Below are 6,129 nucleotides of genomic sequence, written 5' to 3' on the forward strand. Positions count from 1 at the left end.
CTTACAGGACATGGTGGGTCACACCATGATCTAACAATAAATACAACATAACCATTAAAATACGTTTCCTAAAAACAGCGATTAGATTAATTTAAAATTTAAATTACGGTATAAATTAGTGGTGCTACAGTCTTAGTATACATGTAAACATAGCTTATTGATGCGATGGTTCCATCTTAATATGCCAGCTGGAAAAGGACGGTTTTGCAAGCCCTCTGGAACTGATTAAGGTCCCGCAGGGCCCGCACCTCCTCTGGCAGCTGGTTCCACCATTGGGGTGCTGTTAGCGAGAAGGCCCCGCTCCCTTGTTACTTTCAGTTTGGCCTCCTTTGGCCTGGGGATTTTCAGTAGATTTTGTGAACTAGATCTCAGTGCTCTCTGGGGAACATATGGAGAGAGACGGTCCCTAAGGTAGGCAGGTCCTCAGCCATATAGGGCTTTAAAGGTAATAACCAGCACCTTGTAACGGACTTGGTATACAATACAAGGATAGTAATATTGATCTACATACATGTGAGCTACCTGTGGTAAACAAGCGGTATAGAATGTTATAATAATTGAATATTACAAGATGGTAGACTTGTTCAGAGACCGCAGGTGTATATGGGGAGGGATGGTGGCTCAGTGGTACAGCATCTGCTTGGGAAGCAGAAGGTCCCAGGTTCAATCTCCAAAAAAGGGTCCAGGGAAATAGGTGTGAAAAACCTCAGCTTGAGACCCGGGAGAGCAGCTGCCAGTCTGAGTAGACAATACTGACTTTGATGGACCGAGGGTCTGATTCAGTATAAGGCAGCTTCATATGTTCATATATCAGAGGCTGCCCATCTACATGGAACAGGAGCATGCAACACTGACAATACTCTTGATATGTGCAGACGACATGTTTACCATACATATACTGCCTTGGTACATAGAAATCTTGAAAAGTCCATTATACCAGTACTAAAGAATGCCTGTGTGGGTGTTACTTAGTTTATTAACGGCTGATCTACAGCAGGTAATATCCCTGAATTTGTGTACGTTGGTGCTATCAGAAAGCCTACCGTGGCTAACCAATGTTCTGGGGAAAACCACCATGACTCCAAATTTAGCCAGCGTTACTACCAGATTTGTGGAAAATCCACAGGACCAAGAAGTGTCAAGTCCAGTGCTGGATTAAACCCTGTGGAGGCTCCTAGGCAATCAAAATCTTGGGGGGCCCTTTGCAAATTATCTCAGGGTCTGAGCGTCTGCCTTGCTGCCTGTAGCCCCTGCTGCAGCCTGCTGGCACCTTCTTAAAAGCTCTTTTTACTAAGCTTCAGGAGAGAGGCAAACTTGGCAACAACGTCAGCAGCAGCCTCACCAAGTCCTATGAGGAAAGGTTGAAGGAGCTGGGCACGTTTAGCCTGGAGAGGAGGCGGCTGAGAGGTGATATGATCACCATCTTCAAGTACTTGAAGGGCTGTCATATAGAGGATGGGGTGGAATTGTTTTCTGTGGCCCCGGAAGGTAGGATCAGAACCAATGGGTTGAAATTAAATCAAAAGAGTTTCCGGCTGAACATTAGGAAGAACTTCCTGACCGTTAGAGCGATTCCTCAGTGGAACAGGCTTTCTCGGGAGGTGGTGGGCTCTCCTGCCTTGGAGGTTTTAAAACAGAGGCTAGCTGGCCATCTGACAGCGATGAAGATCCTGTGAATTTGGGGAGAGGTGTTTGTGAGTTTCCTGCATTGTGCAGGGGGTTGGACTAGATGACCCTGGAGGTCCCTTCCAACTCTATGATTCTATGACCAGGCAAGTTGAGCAAAGAATAGCGCAGTTGCTGGCAGACTGGGAGAGCTGCAAGCAGGAGGAAAACCGAGGGGGGAAAGCCGGCCTAGGCCCCTAAAGGCATGGGCTAATTGGCCTAATTGTTAATCCGGCTCTGATCAAGTCTCATCTCACTCATCCCAAGTGCCACTCCAGAAATTAAAGTAGGGTTACCAACCTCCAACTGAAGTTCTCCTGGAAGCACAACTGAGCTCCAGACAATAGAGATTCATTCTCCTGGAGGAAACGACAACTTCAGAGGGCAAACTGTATGGCAGGGGTGGCCAACGGTAGCTCTCCAGATGTTTTTTTGCCTACAACTCCCATCAGCCTCAGCCAGCATGGCCAATGGCTGGGGCTGATGGGAGTTGTAGGCAAAAAAAAATCTGGAGAGCTACCGTTGGCCACCCCTGCTGTATGGTATATTGTAGATTCTAGGTAAAATCCCTCCACAAGTTCTCCCCTCCACAGGCACCACCCGCAAATCTCCAGGAATTTCTTGGGACAGAGATGGCAGCCCTAAACTATGAGTTCAGTTGATGCTGGTTAACCACCAAGGACCTTTCTTCCACAGTCCGCCTGTGTTCTTGAGTGAATGATGGGCTCATTTTAAAACAACCCTCCTGCATCCTTAGATGGCTCGCCAATTCTTCCCACCTATTCTATAGCAAGTTGCACTGTTCCAGTTTGGTGTAGTGTAGAGAGCCAGTTTGGTGTAGTGGTTAAGTGTGCGGACTCTTATCTGGGAGAACTGGGTTTGATTCCCCACTCCTCCACTTGCACCTGCTGGAATGGCCTTGGGTCAGCCATAGCTCTTGCAGAGTTGTCTTTGAAAAGGCAGCTTCTGGAAGAGCTCTCTCAGCCCCACCTACCTCACAGGGTGGTTGTTGTAGGGAGAAAGGTAAAGGATATTGTGAGCCGCTCTGAGACTCAAAGTGAAGGGCGGGATATAAATCCAATATCTTCTTCTTCCTGCCAATATGAGGCATGTCCTAACCAGTGTTCCCTCTAAGATGAATTAGCATGAGCTAGCTCAGAGATTTTTAGCCTCCAGCTCACACCTTTTTGTCTTAGCTCAGGAAAAATGCAGCTTAGAGGGAAAATTGATCCTAACCATTGAACATGAACATATGAACATATGAAGCTGCCTTATACTCAATCAGACCCTTGGTCCATCAGTATTGTCTTCTCAGACTGGCAGCGGCTCTTCAGGGTCACAAGCTGAGGTTTTTCACACCTATTTGCCTGGACCCTTTTTTGGAGATGCCAGGGATTGAACCTGGGACCTTCTGCTTGCCAAGCAGATGCTCTACCACTGAGCCACCGTCCCTCCCTGAAGCAATTAGAGGAAATCATCGCTTCCAAGGACAGTTTAAAAGTGGTGGAAAAAAGGTCCTCTTCCTGGCCAATTGGAAAGATGTCCAAAAAAATTCTGCTCCGCCTCTTCAGAGATAATCAGCTACCTTCACATTAACCATAGAGACCTTTGGGGACCAGCCACTGCTCCCGAGAACAGTTTAAAAAGTTGGAACAAAGGTTCCCTTCTTGGCCAATTGGAAGGAAGTCCAAAAAATCCCTGCTCTACTCTCATATTACCCAAAGGGACCTTCAGAGGGCCAACTCGCAGTAAACACTTGCTTTGGAAATCAGGGCAGAGTCCATTTGCTTCTCCAATACCCTTCTAATGGGTTGCTTCATCCAAGACAGCAACTGACTCGTCAAGAGGCAATGCTCCTTGCCCTGACCTGGTTAGCCCAGGCGAGCCTGATCTCATCAAATCTTGGAAGTGAAGCAGGGCCAACTGGGGCAAGTACTCGGATGGGAGACCTCCTTGGAATACCAGCAGTTGAGATGTGGGAGCAAGTTTTCTGCAGCCACCTCTCGGAATGTCCTCCGTGCCCCAATATGAGTTGCCAGAGGCTGCCATGACTTCCAGGCATTGGGGCACAAATACACACAGAGATAGAGGAGGTTGCCGCTGCATCACAGCTCAGCTGCCAAGCCCAGCCAGCAAGCTGGGCCCCGGGAGGCCGTTGCTGCAGCACAACTTGGTCCCGTGAGCCCGGCTGGCAGGCGTTTCCAGTCTGGGAGCATGTGGCTTCCTCTGCCTGAGACCTTTTTTTTTTGAGCTGGAGCTCTGGCCAAGCCACCTGGAACAGAGCTCTGGTGCTCTCCGGCTCAAAAAAACCCAAACCTCTGGTTCTAATAGCTATTTGAAATAAATAAAAAATAGAAGAAGAAGCAATGCAGATTTATACCCCGCCCTTCTCTCTGAATCGGAGACTCAGAGCGGCTTACAATCTCCTATATCTTCTCCCCCCACAACAGACACCCTGTGAGGTAGGTGGGGCTGAGAGGGCTCTCACAGCAGCTGCCCTTTCAAGGACAACCTCTGCCAGAGCTATGGCTGACCCAAGGCCATGCCAGCAGCTGCAAGTGGAGGAGTTTTCTCCTTCCTTGGAGGTTTTTAAACAGAGGCTAGATGGCCATCTGACAGCAATGAAGATCCTGTGAATTTAGAGGGGGAGGTGTTTGTGAGTTTCTTGCATTGTACAGGGGGTTGGACTAGATGACCCTACAACTCCCATCAGCCCCAGCCATTGACCATGCTGGCTGGGGCTAATGGGAGTTGTAGGCAAAAAACATCTGGGGCGTTTTCGCACTCACCTTCAGCCGGCGCGAGCCCCCACTTCACCGCACAGGATCTGCGCGGATTTCGCACTAAATGCCGCAGAGCAGCCAGAAGAGCCGGAAACGCCCGGCGCAAAAGCCGCTCAAACGGAAACTGCTTTTTGGCGGTTTCCGTTTGAGTGGCTTTTGCGCCGGGAGTTTCCGGCTCTATTGGCTGCTCCGCGGCATTTAGTGCGAAATCCGCGCAGATCCTGCGCGGTGAAGAGGGGGCTCGCGCCGGCTGAAGGTGAGTGCGAAAACGCCCCTGGAGAGCCACTGTTCCCTACTCCTGCCCTAAAGGTCCCTTCCAACTCTATGATTCTATGAGTGGGGAATCAAACCCGGTTCTCCCAGATAAGAGTCCATGCACTTAACCACTACACCAAACTGGCTCATATATGCATGATAAACGCACACTCTGTCCCTGTTCACACAACATGAAGACTGCCCATATTGAGAGGATTGAGGGTACAACATGCTCCCATTCTGCTCGCTTGGCGGGCTGCTGGTTCATGCAATTGTAGTATCTGGAAAGGATGAGTATTCATGAAGTTCTGTTGCAAATGCTATATAAAAGGGACATCCTATTATTGTCAAGAAGCAGGCAATGATAATTTCTGTGGATAAAAGGCCCTCTTTGGGATAAAAGGTGCCTGTCATGAGCTGCATTCGCTAAGATTTCAGCTGTACTAAAGAACCCAGAGAATAAGCAGCCTTTATTCGGCTTGTCCTGGCTGATAGCCTCTGAGACATCTCCTCTGTGAACCTGCCAAATCCTTTTTTTTTTTTTATCCTGTGGTAGTGAGTTCACCAAGCTGCTTATCTGTTCTGTGAAACAGTCCCTTTTTTCTGTCTGAAACTGGCTACCAATCTGTTTCACTGGGTCATGCACAACCAGTAGAGCTCTGAGAGGAAGAACATCTTCTCTCCAACTCTGTCTGTAATTTTAAAGGTAAAGGTAGTCCCCCTGTGCAAGCACCAGCCGTTTCTGACTCTGGGGTGACGTTGCTTTCACAACGTTTTCACGGCAGACTTTTTACGGGGTTGTTTGCCATTGCCTTCCCCAGTCATCTGCACTTTCCCGCCAGCAAGCTGGGTACCCATTTTACTGACGTCAGAAGGATGGAAGGCTGAGTCAACCTCGAGCCAGCTACCTGAACCAGCTTCCACTGGGATCAAACTCAGGTCATGAGCAGAGAGTTCAGATCACAGTACTGCAGCTTTACCACTCTGCGCCATGGGGCTCTTACAACTGCTCTACAACTTTACGAACTGCTATAGCATCCTGTCCCCTCTAGCTGTCTATCCTGCTACAATGAAAAAGTATGTCTTGAGTGTGAGACCTTGACTGATTTCACACTAGGCTTGTTCCGGGTGGACAGCGCTTTTGCTCCCGGTGCTTCTCTCGGTTTTTGCACAAGGTGCCGCGGAGCTGCATTTCATTGCATCGCTTTTCCACTTCAAGCAACCAACTCGTAGCTCCAAGGCAGCTTGTGTGAAAATGAAGAGAAGCACCGGAGGCAAAAGGGGCTCCCCACCCGGAACAAGCCCTAGTGCAAAATCGGCCCTTATTTCTCTTGACAAGTTGGCTGTGGCAGCATTTGAAAGACTCGGGTGTTAAAACCCAAGTTTGCAGAGTCATGCTATCTGTCCCATCACCCATATTGTATTA

General features: G+C 48.8%; 1 non-coding gene across 1 annotated transcript; it reads right to left on the bottom strand.

The window, feature by feature from the left end:
- Positions 1 to 3,045: 3,045 nt before the first annotated feature.
- TRNAA-GGC (transfer RNA alanine (anticodon GGC)) lies at positions 3,046 to 3,112 on the bottom strand. The gene has a single exon. It is a non-coding gene; the product is annotated as a tRNA-Ala (tRNA).
- Positions 3,113 to 6,129: the final 3,017 nt, after the last annotated feature.

The sequence above is a fragment of the Heteronotia binoei genome, chromosome 7 (assembly GCF_032191835.1).
Source record: "Heteronotia binoei isolate CCM8104 ecotype False Entrance Well chromosome 7, APGP_CSIRO_Hbin_v1, whole genome shotgun sequence".
Lineage (NCBI taxonomy): Eukaryota > Metazoa > Chordata > Lepidosauria > Squamata > Gekkonidae > Heteronotia > Heteronotia binoei.